Source organism: Vulpes lagopus, chromosome 8, assembly GCF_018345385.1.
Source record: "Vulpes lagopus strain Blue_001 chromosome 8, ASM1834538v1, whole genome shotgun sequence".
NCBI lineage: Eukaryota > Metazoa > Chordata > Mammalia > Carnivora > Canidae > Vulpes > Vulpes lagopus.
In genome coordinates this window covers 108,898,496-108,918,173 of record NC_054831.1, presented here as the reverse complement: position 1 = coordinate 108,918,173, position 19,678 = coordinate 108,898,496, and the positions used below count along the sequence as shown (strand labels likewise).

Below are 19,678 nucleotides of genomic sequence, written 5' to 3'. Positions count from 1 at the left end.
AGGTAATACATGTAAACCTTTTATTTTTACTTTTGAGGTTATGTATTTATGATAATGTGTTTTAGAAGAATATTACTGACGTAAGACCCATAACTTTGCATAAATTGTCACTCAGAATGAAGCTAATTTGGGGGCTCAGAATGAAGCTAATACGGGGGAGAAGTGGCCACATGAATGATTGAATTTGGGAACTTTGTATGGGATGAAAAGGCTCAGCTGCCAGTCTACCCTGATGAAATATGGTGCCAGTGCTCACTGGCTGTATGACCTCACTTGTATCCATTTCCCTCATCTGTAGCAGTGTCCGCATAATAAATATATGGGGGTAGGGAGGTTAGGGTGTCAAATGATACATACTATCTGCTCACTAGGTACTGGTTACTAATGTTAGTTACTGGGAAAAACTGCATCACATCATTTAACTATGCCAATAGTTCTGTGATAGGTGTTATTAATGCCATTTTATAGATGAACAAATAAAAGCTAGCTAAGTCACTTTCCAATGAGCAGCAGAGCCAGGCTCTGACCCTGGCATGCCTCACTCCAAAGCTGGGCTCTCCAACGGGAGTTCAGTTATAGTCCTGGCTCTGGGGCTCACTTAGGGGGCCACTTGGAACAGGCCACATCCCTCTCTGAGCCCCAGGCTTCCCATGTGTATGGGGCAGGGGACCAGCTTAGTGCTTTGTACAGGACCCAGCCTGCAGAACTTAAGGACTCACATCAAGCACTGCAGAAGCCTTTGCTTTAAAAACAATACAAAACAAAAAACAGAAAAGATAAAAACTAGACAGAACGTGATTAGATGCATACAAGCTTTGGCCCTCTCAAATCATCTTCCTGGCTCTGGAGTCTCACTGCCGTCTTTCTCCAAACACCTCAATATTTCGTTGTGACCAGGCTGCAGAATCACCCCAGAAACAGACCACCATTTGTTTATCTGTTCATCTGTTGATGGATATCTGAGTTATTTTCTTTCTGGGGCTAATATGAATAATGCTGCAAGGGGGCACCTAGGTGGCTTTGTCAGTCGAGTGTCCGACTTCAGCTCAGGTTATGATCCCCAGGGATTGAGCCTCTCTTTGGGCTCCCTGCTCAGCGGAGAGCCTACTTCTCCTTCCGCCTCCTTCTCCAGCTCATGTACACGGCACCCACTTGCTCAATCTCTCTGTCTCAAATAAAATCTCTAAAAAAAAGAGAATAATGCTGCCCAAAATATTGATGTGAGGTTTTTGTTGTAAACATGTTCTTATTTTCTCTTGGTAAATATCTAGGAGTGGAACTGCTGGATCATGTGATAGGGATATGTGAACCATATACAGATCTTTTAAACTGTGGTCCAACGTGGTTGTACTGTTTAAAACCCCGTGAGCAACGTAGGAGAGCTCCTGCCGTGCTGCACCATCATTGACACTTGGAATTGTCAGCGCTTTTCATTTTAGCTCTTCTAGTCTGGACGTTTGGTATTTCACTGTGATTTTGATTTACATTTCCTGATGACGGATGATATTTAGTGCCTTTTAATGTGCTTTTTGGCCATTCATATATCCTCTTTTGTAAAGTATCAGTTCAAATCTTTTATTCTTTCCTTTTAATGGGTTGTTTGTCTTCTTATTACGGACTTCTAAGGGTTTTTTAAAAATATGTCCTGGATCCAAGTTCTCTGTCAGATACACGTATTGTGAATATTTTCTCCAGAGCATGGCTTGCCGTTGCGATGAACATTTTTAAACGGATGAGTGACTGTTGATTTGTAGACTCTCAACTTCCATCTCTAGCCCATACCACCCTTTATTTTTTTTTAAGATTTTATTTATTTATTCATGAGAGACACACACAGAGAGAGGCAGAGACACAGGAAGAGGTAGAAGCAGGCTCTAAGCAGGGAGCTTGATGTGGGACTTGATCCCGGGTCTCCAGGATCCTACCCTGGGCTGAAGGCAGGCACTAAACTGCTGAGCCACCCAGGGATCCCCCCATACCACCCTCTTGAATGTTGGCAACCCCTTTACTAATTATTTCTGTCTGGCTTTGGGATAGCTTTATCTGCAGGTGAGGATATGGAACTGCATTAGGGCCTGTGCTTGCAACTCTGGAATCAGACGATCTGAAGTCCTAGGCCCAGTCCAGTGGCTTCTGAGTGGGTGGATCCTTCACCTCTGCTCTCTCCATTTTGCTTTTCTGGCTTGTAAAATGGCAACAGTGAATCCATGTCTCCACAGCTGATGTGAAGATTAAAAGACATGATAATTTTAAAGCACCTAGTGAGAGCACACAAAAGCCCAGTTGTGCCTGTTAGCTCATGTCACTAAGACCTCTCAGCACCCGACCCCAGTGACCCCAGCCCCTGCAAAACTGGCGACATAAAGGAGCCTTCTTCTACCTTATTTTGTCCTTTAACATAAAACATTATGTTGCTTTCGGGGTATACCACAATGATCCAATATATGTATGTATTGTTACCTTCCTTCTTTATACTGAACATACCACCTTCCTCCCTGTTACTCAGGCCAAAAACCTTGGATTTCCTGTCCGCTCACTTCCTGTTCCAGAATGGCTCCTGAATCATCTTCTTTGTCTCTCTGTACAGGCCTCTGCCCCAGTCAGGCCTCCTCCTTCTCTCCAGTGCTATTAGAATAACTCCTTACCAAGACAGTCTCCCTGCCTTCTGTTGACCCCATCTTGCACTCTGAATGCCACAGCCACCAATTGCCAAAGACTTCCTTTCTGACCCAGGAACCCGGGGCTCCTGGGGTGCCTGTTTGGGGGAGACCACTTTGTAAGGGCAAGGCTCAGTTGTCACTAGCCTCTTCCCTAGTTATAAATAACAGGCTCTATTCTTAGCCCACCAGCCGTTAGTTCTCCTCCCCTACCTTCCAGAGCCTCCGTCAGGGACCTTGGCTGTCCTTCTTGGAGACAGGCCATTCCTTGGCCTTTGGCAGGACCCATTCCTTCAAGACGTGATCAGAAAATTCAATTATAAAACCAATTACCGATTTCCTGAGCTTTACAAGGAAGACAAGAAAGTTTGATTAAGTTTGAATTCCTGTTTGGCAGATTGCCAGCCAAGGCCAAATGGGCTTGTGGGAGATTCTTGTTGTTGATCCTGTTTTGTTTTGTGGCTATACTCTTAGAGTGGGGGGAAGGTACATGGGTTTCCCCCACCACTTGCTGAATGGCTGTTCCCTGTTGTGATGCAGGAGATGTAAATCCCCCAAAGACTCGTTGCTAGGGCGACAGGCTCCGGAATTGAGCTCAGCTAAACAAAGTCCTTCAGCTCTGAAGGGAGCAACATTTGTTTCCCTTGTGGAGTCCAGTTATAGCGGCCTCAACAAAGCTGCCTTCAAGGACGCCCGCATGAACAGGGATCCAGAAGTGGCTCACTGGTCACTTTAGAGTAGCTTCAGCAGTGTGGTTGAGCTCTGTTTCCAGCGCCTACCCAAGGGTCCCACAGATATGGAGGTCTAGGATCCAAAGGTCAAAAGACCATGCCTCTCCCCAGGGAGTCACTTCTCCCCAGTACCTGCCTGCAGCCTGCTGGGCCCAGACGGCGAGGACCCTGGGCAGGTAGGGATTGGAAAGCAAACCTTTTGTCTCCAGCCAAAGCACCTTAGTTTTTCAGGGGCGCCTGGAAAATCGAATAGAACCTGTGCTAGGAGCTGGCTGAGGCTCCAGGTCTGGTCCTGGGACCCACGTTCCTTTGCTAGGAATAAAATGAGCATCTCCCAGTTCTTTGGAAGCTGTAAATCATCCCAGAACTCTTCCTACAAGAGGCATATTATCCAAAAAGTGGTGATGGAGCTCCACTCAACAGTGTCTCCCCCAAGCCTGAAATGCCCCAGTTAGAGAGGGAGCTTTTTGGGTTTTAAAGGCTTTTAGGTCTCTAGGAATCCTGGCTAAAGTACTAAAACCCTTGGTTGGAGAATCATCTTCCAGTGATGATTAGCCTTTTGGCCATCTGAGAAAACAGCCTTGGGAGTAGGATATGTGATTCCTTGTACTTGAGGTGGGATCAGATAAATTCCCCCTGCCTCCCAGCTTAATCGAGGCCAGGCCCAAAAGTCACCCCTTACACCAAAAAAACAGTCACCCCTCTAATGTCTATGTGACCTACACCTCACAAGGCACTCACACCTTGCCCTTTGTCCATACAGCAGCCTCACTAGCCAGCCCAAGGCAGCGAGGCTCAGAGAGTTGCTCACTGGCCTTGCCCAGCATCACACTGATGATAAGTCCAGATCCTGAACTTAGACCTGGGGCTTCTGAGTCCAACCCAACCCTCTTTCTTTTGCACACACAGCCTCCAGCTGCATCGAAGCCATGGGCACAGTGTACCCACTATGTCTGATCGGCTTGTTTGTTTGTTTTTACAAGGTGAGAATTTTTTCCAAGTTTTGAATTTGAGGGCTTTTTTTTTTTCTTCTCTTTTTTTTTAAATGAAACTGTTACAGCTTCCTGGTGGAGTTGTAATTAGGAAATCCTGGGTTAGTCAGCTAGGCAGAATTGACAAATAACCAGGTGGTGCTGGATAGAGTACTTTTTCCCTCCTTAGAATTCCAAGTTTTACCAAATTGAGGGGAAGGAGTTGTGATGAGGAAAATGTGTGCAGCTGTGCTGATTCCCTCCTTAATGTACAACCAGACAATAAAAATGTCATCTTTGTGTGGGGTGATAGTCTAGATGTGCAGACAGGAGGTGGCAGTGGAGAGGTGGTGAGAAATGGGAAGGAGGAACCCAGACTGGGGTCTGGGCTTTGTCAAGAAGGGTATTAGTAGCCCAGAGGGAGGGAAGGGCTCTTGAAGCAAGTGCCCAGATAGGCCCCACTGTCACCCTGTTCAGCCTGCACTTCTGAGTGACAGTGGTGACGGCGGGGCAGTGACCAACTACCCCATAAATGGTGCTTTGTCCCAGACCCTGTCGTTTCTGGTTTTAGTGTAACTGACATGCTTCATTTTAATAGTGACATATCTATTTTAATACAAATCCAAAAGATAGGTATTCCCTTCAGCTCATGATGGCCAAGATACTAGAAGGCCAGAGTCAGGACTAAAGTTTTTTCAGAAGTGAGTCAAGGAAAAATAACAGTGTGCACTGAAGGGGGAGTACACAGATAAGGCAGGAGTTCTGAAAGCAGAGCAGAGAGACTGAAGTCTGGGAATGCTCACCTGCCCAGCAGAGCTAGTTGAGTCTGCGATCCTGCTCATTTTACAGATAAGGAGACCTAGGCTCAGAAAGGGTGAGTGACTTGCCCATGGTCACACAGCTGATAAATGACAGAGACCAGGACCAAGCCCCAGGCCTGCCTGACTCCACAGGCAGGTCACTAGTCCCAGGGTGGCTCAGAGCACACAGCCCAGGGGAACATTGTCATCTTCAGTCCTGAGATGAAGCCCCTTTCTGGGGCTGTCTGCTGGAGAAGGAAGGCTTTTCTGGCTCTTCACTGAAAGGCTAATGGAGGTGAATCCCACTTTGGGGAAGTGGGGCCCTTGGTCTGCTTCCTCCAATCGGCATCTATTTCTCTCAAATAAAAGCCTTTTCAGGAAGAGCCCGGTGTGGCGCTGCATGTGACTGTCAGAGCTGCAACTGCCAAGCAGTCACTGTGTGGCCTGTCTTGGGCCTCCGGCTCTGCCCCAGCCAGGTCCTCCCTTTCTTCCACTTCCCTTCCTCCCCGGCCCCTCCGAGCTCTTCCTTTTCTTCTTTCATTCTTGTCTCTGAATCACTTTTTCCAATAAGCTATCAGTATATCAAATAACCCTCTGAATGATTTCAGAAAGCCTCCTCCTGGTAAGTGAAGCCTTGGAGTTGGAAACACATTTATATTTATGTGGGACCAGGACTTCAGAACATTATTAAATTTGCATGGGGAGGCGGCAGAGGAGCCTCTTCAATGCAGCATGGATGGTGAGGGACCAGCATCTTCCACAGGATGGGGATCATCACACAGGCAACTTTGCCAGGCTTTTGCTCCACTGGGAGAAATCAGCCCCATTTACCCGGCATCCAGGAGGGGCCCCGCCCCAGACCATCAGAACAACTCTTGTGGCTTAGACAGCACTTGGATTCCTGTGTTTTATGATAGGCCAGGTTCCTAATCAGGGATTCTGGGACTGTAACCCCCAAAATAAAAGGAAAGTTGGGGTATGTGTGTGTGTATGTGTGTGTGCACGCACACCTGCACATCTGATGTGTAGTCCCAGGTGTGGTTTTGTGTATGTTTGGCTAAGAGAGAGCCTCAAGCTTTCTCAAAGCCCCCTCAAAGGGGCCACCCATAATCCTGAAAAGGTTCCATTAAAAGACCCACTATGTGTCAGCATGCAGGCTACTAGCTGAAGACTTTGAGATGAGTAAATTCAATCTCATGGAAATTAGAGCTCAGAAAAGAAAAACAATTAAGGAGAACAGCCAGACTGTGGTCTCACAATGCAAAGGATATGAAGAAGCAGGTGCAGTAAATGGGTGCCTGCTTCAAGTTAAGATGGTAATCACCTGGCTTCTGCTGGCTGCTCACCATGTGTCTGGCAGTGTTCTAAAAGGCTTATATTCAACCCTGTTTTTTATATTAAAAAGAGTATCTTTTAAAACAAACTTTTATATAAATAGGTCTGAAAATCATACCCCTGCTTTTGGCCCAGCAGACCTTGATGGAGCAAAGGGCATGTTTGTGGCAGTACCATAGGCATTCTTGTTTTCTTGGACTGCTTCAGGGCGGTCAGTTGAACCACCAATGAGAGGAGTTCTACTTAAACCTCATTTTACAAATTGGGGACTGACCCATCGCCCACTAACTTGTCAGGGTTCCCAGTGAGTGCTAGCATTTGTTCCAGAAACCTGATCTTTGCCACTAGTGGTCCTCCAAGGTGCTAGTTCTCACCAGCCCACTCGCCGCCCCAGTGGTTCTGTCTCAGCCGAGTGCAAGGTCAATCCCCTTAGACTTCCAGGAGCTCTGATCTCAGCCTCTGTGGCCGTATGAACACAGGCCAGCCAGTGCTGACCGTGACAGCAAGTGATGGCAGTGGTTAACAGTATCAGAACTATGGTGATCTAGAAAATGGAGCTTAGGCCCACCTAAACAGTAGAGTTGATTGAGGGCTTTCCATTTCAAGCCCCCAGAAATATTGCTGGGCCATGTAACACACTTCCTTAAGTCTGTTGGGGTGACTTGGATGTGCTTTTGAGGATCCAGGCTCTTAGAGAAGAGGTGTGGTAGGTCCAAAAGCACAGGCTTTGGGAATCAGGATGATCTAGAGACACCCCCCAGCTCTAACTCCAGCTCGGGGACCTCTTAGACTTCATTCTCCTTTGTCTTGCTCTCAGTTGCTTTTCCAGGGGATGAAGAGGGCACAGGAGGCAGAGCCATTTGTCTGTTGACTCTCTTAAGCACTTATCACAAAGGTGGGTGATTTTTTTCCACTATTGTTTTGTATGTGCATGTGTATAAAGAGAGAGTGGGGAAAAAAAAGAGAGAGATTGGCAGCATTTTGTGTTTTCTTTTTTTTAATTTGGCTGTTGTGATTTTTTTTGTTTTGTTTCAGTGAGTTTTTAGCTAAACTCCTGACTTAAACTTGTTTTACCGTGCATTTCTTCCAAGTGGAACACAGCTCAACCATTGCGCTTGATTGAGGGCTTCAGTCAGAGCAGCTCAGACAAATGTGATTAATAAACCACAGTGGCCATTACATTGAGTTCTTACTATGCATCATGTTGAGTTCTTAATATGCAGTTACTATGCATTGACTATGTAAGTCAAGAGCACTTGACTATACTAACTCATTTAAAACTCACCACGTGCTATGAGGTACACGCTGTTATCATCCCCATTTTACAGCTGAAGACAAACTCAAAGTGGCTAGGAAGACCCGGACCCCAAATGCAGTCACTGCTCACGGTGTTGCTTTCTGGAAGTGAGGGCGTGGGCCAAGAGTCCTGGGGCCCCGAGTGCTGCCACCCCAGGTCCTGCCAGCCTCCTCCCGACAGCAGCACCTGTGTCCTGTCTCATGTGGATGTGAACCGTCTTCCCAGTCTGCAGCTCAGAATCTGCTGCTTCTAGGCCCACTGATTCGTCTCCACCTGCATTCTTAAGTTCTCAGGGACACCAGCACCAGCCCAGGCAGGCTGAGGTTCCCTGGGCCCCCAGCTGCTTGGCAGTGCAAACTGTGGCCTCTCCCCAGTGGGTTTCCAGCACCACCTACTCCTTCCCTCACTGCCTAGCCCCACTTCCCGCTTCCTGGCTAGCCTGAGCTTGCTCCAACCTCCTTGCCGGGAGCCACCAGCTGAGCCACCATTGACCCTGTAGCAGTCAGCCAATCCCTTCCTCCCCTTACCTCACTTTCCAACTTGTATGATGAGGGAACATAGATAGCATCATTTCTAAGGGCGCTTCCAGCTCCAACATTCCCCCACACCTCTGTCTTCTTTCATCTGATGACTGCAGGAACCTCCTTGGTGTTCTTTCTGTGATCACCCTTCTGGCTTTCCCACCACCCTCCCACGGCTTCCCATCACACCCAAAATAAAAGTCTGACTCGTTTCCATGGTCAGCAGTGCCCTGCGTGATGGGGGCAGGGGGTGGTGATCCCACACTGGCTGGTACTCTGAAGGGGCCTTGGGCACAGCCTGCCCACTCTCCCTGCCTGATAACCATCACTATTTGTACTCATTCCTCCCCTAACCTGTGTCCTTAACTTTATATGTATGTCTTGTCCTGACATTTCCCTTTTTTTACAGTCCCAAATTATTAAAATTTGCTGCTGCTTCCAATTAATTGAGTGAATCATGGGAAAACACTTTTTTTCTATCTATAAATAATTCCACCTAAAATTTTTCTGGGAAAATGAAATGCTATGGCCAGCATCCATCCAGCACACACCCAGCGTGTGTCATCTAGCTTCCCAGCTTCAGTTTATGTACCTCCCGACATCATCTTTGGAACTCCCCCTGGCCTAAAACAGGACCTCTGAGGGCCATCCAGGTGAAATCAGTAGACAAGGGCCATAGGAGTCATAAGCAGCCTTCAAGCACTACTTCTGCCACTTCTGGACAGTTTCACATGGCTTCATCCCCACCCTTTGTGTGGCTGGCTCTGTGCCCTGGCCCATGGCTGGGGTGGGGTGCACCAGGGGAAGACACAGCTCCTTCCCCAAGAGGAGTCACAGTCTTGTGTTCAAGATGGACACAGGGAAGCCCATTCAGCAGCTGACTGTGATCCAGAGCCCAGCATAGGACCTCAGAAGATAGCCGGTGTGGAAGCTGACATAGAGCCTTCCCAGGTAGAGACTCTCCACCATCATGTGCTGGTGCACAAAATGCACTACAGGCATGCCCAAAGAATCCTCTCTTATGTTTACTACAAGGTGCTGTACAGATACCATCATTTGCTATGACATGGGAAAGGTTGGGAAGCCCACCCTAGAAGCTGTAGAGCTGTAGGTGGCATTTAGGTGGCAAGGCCTTGCATAAAAGCTTCACCTTCTGGGGTGGGAAAGCCCTTCATGACGGTTGAACTCTTTAAGTACTTGCATGCTTGTTGCAACATTGCAGAATATGATGGTATCAGTGACCTTGGACATGATCACATCCAAAGAGGAGCAGAGATGTGGTGTGTGGGCTCTTGACTCTGACAGTCCCTGCTTATCATTCACAGCACTGAACCTCAACCTGACTCCTCTCAGGGAGCCAGTGTCGCGGGGAGCCAATACCATGATCAGAGTTGGCCCTTAAATTGAAGCGAGCTTCCCACCTCTGGTCTACCCGGTACAGCCCCCTTACTTTACTAGCATAGCAGGGAAGGTAACCTGGAAGACCACAGTGGGGAGAACACTTACTTGCACCTCGAGTCTTCCAAACCCCTGGTACGGTGCTTTTTTGGCTCGTCCCCTACCAAGTTCATTTGTTCAGCAAATGTTTCCTGAGTCCCTGCTGTATGCCCAGCTCAGCAGTAGATCCTAAATGCAAGGAGCTCGGTGTGGGAGCTCAGGGGCCAGGGAAACACATGCCCTAGAAGATGGTAAGAGCTACACTCAGTGCCACCCCTTATGGGGGTGGGGAGGAGGCAGAGATCCTGCAACCCCAGACTTCAATGAGTCTCTGCCTCACTTGTTTCTTAGGAACTATGCCAACCAGCTGGACACCCATGTTCTGCTCACTCCCTGCTGAAGTCCTTGCCCCAAATTGCAGTCTTGTCTCTCGGGATGACCAAGACCTGTGGCCATCCCAGTAGAGCAGATCACTGGTCCCTCTCTGAGCTGGTATTCCTGACATGTTTGTCATTTATTCAGTGGATCCACGGAGGTACTAATTTTCTATTAATGAAAGTGAATTTTTTTATTGTTCAAAATAAGGAGTATATTAGAAGCACTGAATATAACATTTTTTTAATATAACATTAACTTTTTGAGAGCTGAGGCTCTCATATCCATCAATTGTAGGGAGAGAAGACTGGTTCCCCATAGTTCCTGAGGAGAGAAGGAACCTGTGTGGACATAATTAAAGTTAGCCTCAAATGTCAGTTTACAAGTTCCTTCTCTCTCTCTCTCTCTCTCTCTCTCTCTCTCTCTTTCTTTTTAATATTGGCAAACATCCTCCACTTTTCTGAAGTTCATTTTCTTCAGTTTTCATTTGCAGGATAGGTCTCCCTCACTAGTGACCCAAGAGCAGAACATTCCTTTGAAACCTTTGTAAACCACAATGACATAAAGCAAACAAGTAATAACTGTTAATTTATATGGAAAAATTGGGGGGCATTTTGAGGGCCCAAAAAATAATCATAATTTTAGGCTTTTCTGATACCTTGAAACACATCTTGCTAACGGGTGCATAAAATAAATGACGATAGGGATCCCTGGGTGGCGCAACGGTTTGGCGCCTGCCTTTGGCCCAGGGCGCGATCCTGGAGACCCGAGATCGAATCCCACATCAGGCTCCCGGTGCATGGAGCCTGCTTCTTCCTCAGCCTGTGTCTCTGCCTCTCTCTCTCTCTCTCTGTGACTATCATAAAAAAAAAAAAAAAAAAAAAAAGAATCTGTTCTCTAAAAAAAAATAAAAAAAATAAAAAAAAAATGACGATAAAGCACAGATCCTAAAGACACATTTCAAAGCTGTGGCGGCTGGATGCTGAAATGCTGAGTATAGGAGCTCCCAGGGAAGGAGCTTGGTGGGGCCCTGAGCAGCGCTGCCTGTGTTACAGGCTTGCTGCAGAAGAAATGCTGAATGCTGGTTTTGCTTTTTGCCTTTTTTATTTGTTTCTGTAAAAGCGAAAATCCTCTTTGGATGAGTTTTGGTTAGTGGAAACAGGTACTAATGTAGGTCTTTTTGTAAATGAGAAGTGGCATAACACAAACTTTCAGAAAGTAGAGAATCTCTATATTCCAAGCCAGACAGTTTCTTAAGAGGAATATCAGAGGGTTTGAAATTGAGATGATAGAACAGACCCTTTCACCCTGCAGATAACCCTGGACCAGGCATAACTCAGTTGCACAATTCCTCTGACCACCCATTGTGCATGTGCATTCCACACATATGAGGTTGCATCCGTATTCAGGCCCCCCGTGGAGGATACCACCTGCCTTGGCTGGAATAGGACCAGCACACTTGCCTGCAGTTGCTCTGGAGGCATCCAGGACAAGGCAGGGTCACTTGGCATCATATTTCCATTCCTACCTGTGGCATGTTGGCTTTTCTCATGACTGGTCTTAACCTCACTTACCCATGTTTCCTTTTGAATTGAGCAGAGACTTTGAGAGCAGGCTCTGGATGGTCCCTTCTCTGCTATCTTGTGCTGCTGGGCCTCTGGAGAACTAGGAGATGACACCTGGTATCCATCTCAACTTATGGGCTAGAATTCATTCTTTCCACAGGGAGCACCTTGTCAACAGAGCAGATGCAGACCCTGCCCTTGTGGAGGTCACAATCTTTCCAGGAAGAGAGTTACTGAGGAAACAAACATACCTAATTATACATTTTGATAAGTCCTAGTCAAGAAAAGAATGCTGGCAAGGGAATAATAAGGGGCACCTGCTTCAGATAGGGAGGGGAGTGGTCAAGAAGAGCTTTCTCTAGGAGCTATATTCCAACTGAAACTGGAAGAATAAGGAGGAGCAGTCTTGTAGGATTGAGGCAGCAGGAGGAGAGGTACAAAGGCCCTGAGGTGGAAATGAGCTTGTATGTGTGTTACAAAGCCTAGAAATGGGGCAGGGTGGCTGGCAGATGGTTAGTAAGAGCAGGGGTGCCTCAGGATGAGGGTCAAGAGGAGGCAGGACCCAGACCTGCACTGCTTTGTGGGTAGAGTTTGGAATGATGGAAACAGAACTCCTGTTCCCAGCCCAAAAGAGAGCCCAACCTTGGGAGTGTGTTCTGCCACTGGGTGGCTTGAACAACAGGACTTTATTCTCTCACAGTTCTGGAGGCTAGAATCTGAGACTGAGGTGTCATCAGAGTTGGTTTCCTCTGAAGCCTCTCCCTGGCTTGTAGATATCAGTCTTTTTCCTGTGTCCTCACAGTCTCCCCTCCATGTGTATCCTAATCTCCTTTAAGGATGCCAGCCATAATAGATTAGGGCCCAATCTGAAGATCTCCCTTTTCCCTTTAACTCAATTACTCCTTTAAAGACCCTCCCTCCAAGTGCAGTCACATTCTGAGGTACTGGGTGGTTAGGGCTTCAGTTTATGAATTTGGAGAGACACAGTTCAGCCCATAATGGGACATACTCACATACTCCTTTAGGGAAGGTTGGGGTTGTGGATTAGCATTTGCAGAATGCTTCCAGAGCCCAGAGGATACTCACCTAAGCAGCCTGCCCTCTCTTTGTTAAAGGAGATGATTAGCATGTTTAGGGGTATCAGAGACATAATGGCACCAAACTGAAACTTTCTTACTCACGATTAGTCAGAGTCCTTGAAAGAATTAGAAACCTCCCTGGTGTAACTCAGTGGTATTAACACGGGGTTCCCAGTGGCCCGCACTTTGGGGACTCTCCTTCAAGCATGCTGGGCAGAGCAGCCAGCAGAATCTCAGCAGGAAAGCCAGTGACAGGCTGAGTGAGCCACCGGGCCAGTGGCCTGGTGAACACTGACAGGGGACAGCGCTGGCCAAGCCACCTAGCCTCTGTAGTGTCCCCTCCCAGCCCCTAGCAGAGCCCCTAGCCCAGGAGAGAGGCCCAGAAGGTGCTGTGCTCAATTAAACAGAGGAAGAAGCCTCAACAGACATCCCATGAGAACTCTCAGATCAGTGAGCTTTCAGACTTCTGGGGAGCCAGAGGACAGCTGACCCCAGCGCTGGAGGATGGAGGTGTATGCGGACCCACAGATGAGCCTCAGGTTCCCCCCCCCTGCCCCCACCTTATGCTGGAGGTAAAAATAACTACAAGGGGAGACATGTCCTAGAGAAATTACCTTGAAATTCGGAAAACATGAAGCCTGACTCCATCTAATTAAGATGACATTTTGCAAAGGGAGGAGGATAGGGAGAGGCCTGGGTGGCATTTTAAATTGCAAGCTGATTGTACAGCCTCTCTAATTTTGGTTCTGAGCAAAGTTTCCAATTGGAACAGAGGACCGACTTCAAAGGCATCGCCTACTGCTGGCCAGGCAAAGAGAGTGAAAAGACCAGCATGGGGCCTCTGAGCACAATGTGGCTGGGACTGGAGCAAAGGCTTGGGGCTGCAGGGAGCCACAGCCCTCCGGAGCCTGCTGTGCCTTTTAGGGGATCAGTGGACCCGCTCCTAGGAGGAGAGCTAATTGAAGCAGTGGCCTTGCCCTTGAAGAATGAGCTTTTGTCCAGCCTGGGCCATCTTGGGGGCACTTACTGGGCAGAGCTCTGGCCTGGGCTAGCTGTAGGCATTGCTCCACCCCAATCTCCCCCTGTGCTATAGAAATAAGCCTGGTTCTTGTGCCGTGGCTGCCAGCATCCTGGGAAGGGGGACCACTCCCTCCTAGGGACTCCTCCCTGTGAGCCTCTAAGGCCCAAACAGTGGAGAAAGCCCGCCTCTTCCCTCCCAGACTCCCCAAATAGGCAACCTTGTCCCTTTCAACCTGGAAAGTGGAGGATGGACCTCCAAGGTGGAGGCACAGTGACTAGCTGGCCCAGGGAGACACCCAAGGCACAAGATTTGTTCTGCTCTCTGGACAGATCAGCCCCAGGTATGATGAGCCAGCTACCCTTGGAAGCCCCTTCATGTCCCTCCTTTTGTCCACCCTGTGTTAGCTCACAAAGATGGCTTACCAAGCAGACTTCTATTACTGTAATCATTACTCATACTTCCAATACTCATCTCTGTGTACATCCGCATACCCGTGCATCTGCACACCATGCTTTAGCAGTGCACAGTTCATTCAGAGAGCATGTGTACTCGGACCCTGGGTCCTCACTATCCTTGGGTCAAAGACACAGCATGGCGACCACCACCATTGTAGTTGAGGAAACTAAGTCACCGAGGGTTGGAATGATGTGCCCTTGGAGACCAGACTCTTGCATTTTCCACAAATCCAATGACCTTATGCCACTGCCTCCCACTTTATTCCCTTGGACTAGCCCCCACCCTCCTGATCACTCATGGAGGTCTCTGCGCCGTTCATTGCCTGTGTTCTCTACCTCCGTGTCTGCAAAGGTCTTTACCCAGATCCTCTGAAGGGAGGGAGGCAGGGTGGTGAGGTGGCTGAGGAGCAAGGAATAGCAGAATGAGTTCTAGTAAGTGGTGGGCAGGGTGGCCTTGGTTCCAAAATTTGGGAGCCATTGAGGGCTGGGGTGTGATTAAATGTTTTCTTGGCAGTAGATGAAAGGGACAGAGCCTGGAGGCCAGGAAATTAGACCCCTGCTGTCATCCATAGAGGAAAGGCAAGAGTGACCTTACAGGAAGAGGGGTTAGGATCACAGCTCAGACCTTTCTGGGGGCAAATGACAGTTGTTGGGAGTCAGACTGGCTATAGGGACAGAAGAAGGGAAGAGAGTGGAGCTGGCCTCAGGATCTCCAGCTGGCATGACCAGAAGCACAGAATTACCACTGCAGATGGGCCATGTGTCCCCAAAGAGTGACACAGGCATTCCTGGGGGCACACAAGATGACCTGGCTGTTCATACAGACCAACAGCTTTTGTTGGAATACTTTTATGTATTTTAGTGTATGTTAGAAAAGTTAAAACACAGATCTCTGATTTCATGGGTGTTATTGTTTAGGAAAAGCTAATTATTTAAAATGAGTCCATTTGAGGTCATTTTTAAAAATTAAGGAAATTGTAGTGGTTCTGTGCTGCTCTGGCAGAAATCACAGGACTGAGACGGGAAGGAAGGCCGTGTTGGAGACTGTGGCACAGGAACCCAGGTGCAAGGGAGAGGGTGGGGTTTACCGGGAAAGTGCCAAGCCCAGTGGAGGAGCCAGTAAACCAACCAGAGCTCAGGTGGGGTCGCTCAGCAGCCTTCTGCACAGAGGAGGATCTGCTGATATCCCGCCCAGGGAGAAGGTGGCTTACGAAAGCAAGGAGGGCTTTGAGGACTGAGCAACTTAAATGTTGGATGGAGGGATGGGGCCCACACAGAAGACAGCCGGCAGCGGACTGATGTGATCCAGAAGACAGCACACCACCCAGGAAGCAACATCCATGGCCTGGCACCCAGAGAGAGGAGAGGTCAGCAGGCAGCAGCTGGTGATGGTGAGGGGAGTGAAAGCCCCAGCAGGAGGTGGGCAGGGAGGGGCAGGACCAAAGGAGGAAGCAAGGAAAGACAGTGGCTGGTGGGGGAATCAGTGCTGGGAACAGACTTAGGATGGGAGGCCAGAGCATGAGCCTAGGTGGAAACAAGGGAGAGAGAAGTCCCCAGAGGAAGAATGGAAGGGGGTAGGGGTGGGGTGGGTGATGATGGAGGACCAACAGAGGTAGAGTCAGAACCAGACTTCCCATCCCCACCCTTTCAGCAGGTCAAGTCTAACTAAGGTGAAATGAAGCCTACAGTGATTTTCCTTTAGGGGGTTTTGCTGAAGTTCATTTGGTGGCTAAGTGAGGTCTCAGAGGCTTGGGAGGGGGCAGTTCTGGATTAGGATTCGGTGGCTCCCTCATAGGAGGGGGTTCTTCTTCCCCACCCACCTACCCCATCAGCACACAGAGAGAAGAGTCATACAGCCCCTGCTTGGGGGGACACCCACCTCACTGAGGGTAAGCGCCCACTTAGCCAGAGGGCTACTGGGGACAGGTTGGCAGGACAGGTGTCTCTCCCTCCTTCTTCCATCATCTGTGGTGCTGGGCACTTACTACCTTCATGTTCCCTTTCAAGAGGACATTGGCAGCGAGGAGACCAGAAGTGCCCATGACAACAAAGCTCCTTAGCAGGCCAGAATCCCTGGTTCTCCTGCATTTGGTGTCCAAACAGTTTGGGGCAATTCCCTCAACAAAGTTGAGGCCTCAAGTTGGCTGCCAGGGGTGAGGAGATGGCAGGGGGTTTGTTCAGGACAGAATCACTGTTGCCAGTGATTCCCCACCCAAGTGAAGGAAGGCACAGATGCCGTTTTCCTTCTAATGAGAAGGTCATAGACTCCTCTGGAGCTGTGACACCGTGCACTCATTCTTACTTGAAATCAAAACTAGCAAACCAAGGAGAGAGGCATGGACAGAGAAGGAAACAGGAAGTCTCTGGCCACGGAAACCTGGAGCCCATGGCATGCCCACCCCATCTCCTGTGCTGTGCCCCAGCAAGTAGTGTACATTCCCAGTAAGTCTGGATGGTTCTCCAAGCTTCACGGAACCTAAAGCCAAGGCCCTGCTGGTGGGAGAGGGTCAAGGCCATGCAGAATGGGGAGGTGAAGTGGAATGTTCCCAGCCCATTGCCTAGAGGCTGGAGCCGAATTCATTGCTCTTGAGCATGCTCCTTCTGCTCCAAGTCCTGAGGACACCTGGGCATGTGCCTGTGTTACGCTGCACGCTAAGGGAAGGTGCTTCCCAAGTGGAGGAAGTGGGCAGGTTTTAACTAGCATGATGGATACACATGTTGATTTTTATCTCAGTAGTTCTTAACCTACTTTAATGCATATAGGAAAAGATAAAAACTGGGACTCTTGGGTGGCTCAGTTAAGCATCTACCTCTCGATTTCAGCTCAGGTCATGATCTCAGGGTCGTGAAATTGAGCTCTGCGTTGGTCTGTGTGCTCAGTGCAGAGTCTGCTTAAGATTCTCTCTCTCCCTCTGTCTGCCTCGCCCACTGCTTGCGTGCCCATACACACACACACACACACACACACACACACACACACTGTGTGTGTGTCTCTCTCTCAAACAAATAAATAAATAAATAAATAAAATCTTTAAAAAAGAAAAAGATAAAAACTAACCTATCAAATATCCTTTTGGGTATATTGTTAGTGATACTAAATTTCCTTTCTCTTAAAATAAGTTTTAAATAGATACAAGTCTAAAGAAAAACATTAAGTCAATGCATTAAGTCTATGCAACACAGGGAGTATCCAAACTCAGCAGAATTTTAACATCATATTTTGAGTACCTACTGTGCACCATGTTCTGTGATACAAGAGTGAACAAAAAAAAATGCCAGTGGCAGGTATGCCAATGGCTAAGGCACAGGAGACACTACTGTGGGGCACCCTTTCCTATTTGCAGGGGAATGGAGGTGCATCACAGATTTTTTGATATTCCAGGAAACCAGCCTCTGCCTTTCTCCACTTACTGAGAGAGCAGTCTTTTTCCTGTCCAGGAACCAGAAGAGGAGGAACACTAGCAGCACCCAGAAGGGCCCCTCTGGTGACTACCACATATATTGCTGGTATTTCCTGGCTTACATGCAACATAAGGTTATTTCCTGCCCATCTGATAGTCTAGGGCCAGTGCTCTGGGTGGATGGCTCTCCTCCACACAGTGATTCATGGACTAGCTCCTTCCATCTTATGGCACCACCACCACCACCACCCAGGACTGTGTCATCACATACATTCAGGGGGCACACTTACATCCTAGGAGTCATGGGCCACACGTGGCACACTCCACATTCACACTTCCTTGACTATAGCTCACTTACAAGGTAGGTGGCCTGTTGAAGAGTCTCGAACCCAGGGGCCATGTGAGGGCTGAAACTAAGCCCACCCTCTCCTTGCTAGGCCATATAGCCTCGAGAAAGGAACTGCCGACAAAGGTGCTGTGGGGGCTGGCATCTAGCTTGGCTGGGACTGGGGCAGAGGAGAGAGAGGAGACGGGACAGAAGATGGCAAGGGTGACCATGGAGGGGAGAGGAGCCAAAGCCCAGGGGCACCAGGTGGCCTCTTTTGTGGCCAGCAGTTTCAGAGAGTGAGGGCTGGCTTAAGCCTGTGCACACGTCTCCCCACCGAGGTAGGGGGTTCCACTGCCTCTCCTCACTGAGCCCCCATGCAGCAGTGTTGAGCCTCAGGCACTGAAGCCCCTGACCACCCTCCCATGCCCAGGTCTATGCAATCAGGGCCTTGTCCTTACCCCATGCCTTTGATCATCGAGGGTCAATGTCAGAAAGACAAGGATGGCTGGACCTTAGCAGGGACGGGAGGCCATGCCTTGGAGACAGCTGTCAAAGTGTTAGTAGTACCCAGGCTGGAACAGCTTCCATCCACCTGGCCCTGCGCTGTCTGCAGACCCCATGGGGTGCAGCTCTCTATCCTCCCCCGACTACTAACCTAACGAGAGAGAGGCCCCCAGAGGCTTCACCCAATTCCAAGGCTCCCCCTGCCCTGTGCTCCTCTCTCATGGCCAGGCGCTGGGAGTCAGGGGAGGTGACATCCAGCCTGGTCCCACCATGCCTTCCACCTCCTCCTGCTCACAGGGTGGCCCACTGGAACTCTGCTTAGCCTATCTGGTATACAGCTATGGGTGCCACTCTGTCTTGCCAGTGTTTTGGTTGACAAGAGTATTTGTCACCCTTGTTTCTTTATATCTGTCACCATCCTACCTGCCTCACCTGTAAACGGTGCCAGTGTCAACACACACACTGGGTCCCCAGAGTGGGCACCACCTGGGATCACCATCACCTTAGCAGCAGGGCTAAGGAAAGCCAGTGGTGGCAGCAAGAGAGGGTCCCAGGTGCCAGCTTTCCCAGAACCTGCCCTCAAGGAGAAGCCAGAAGACCAGGGCTCTGGCCTGGTGCTACCCCAGGCTTGCTGGGTGACCTTGGACAAGGGCCCACCTCCCTTACACAGGCCTGTTTTCCCCTCGGAGCATGAGGTGGGAAGCAGTGCTGCATGACCTCTGGAGCCAGATGGCTAGACTTCAGATCCCAGCTGTACCACCTACTAGCTGGGTGACCTTGGACCTGCCTCATAACCCATCTGACCTTTGGTGTCTCTGATCATAAAAGGGTGAAATGATACTACTTCTGAACATTAAATGAACTAAAGTCCACGGAAAGTGCTCACTAAATACTGGTTACTATTACTATGTCTTAGGGCCCCTCCTTGGCAGCCAGAGTTCTGAACAGGCATGTTCACACATGTGTCTCCATATGTGGGTCTGTGTCCCCAGCTCCAAGACTCACAATGGACACAGTAGTAGCCTGGCTTTGCTGATCCTTTGGACCCGGTTGGTTTGGCCTGCCCTGGGTCCTTACCCCAGAGGTTCCTTCTGAACCCCAAGCCCGGCAGCCTTCCACCACCACTGGCCTTTGACAAAAACCTGTGCAATTCTCGATTTTCTAACACCAAGGCTCCATGCCCCAGCTCTCATCCCATAAG

At 49.0% G+C, this 19,678-nt stretch overlaps 1 protein-coding gene across 2 annotated transcripts in view; it reads left to right on the top strand.

Moving 5' to 3' along the window:
• Window positions 1-19,678, top strand: part of GNAO1 (G protein subunit alpha o1) — a 173,776-nt gene that overhangs the window by 111,526 nt on the left and 42,572 nt on the right. The window lies entirely within an intron of this gene.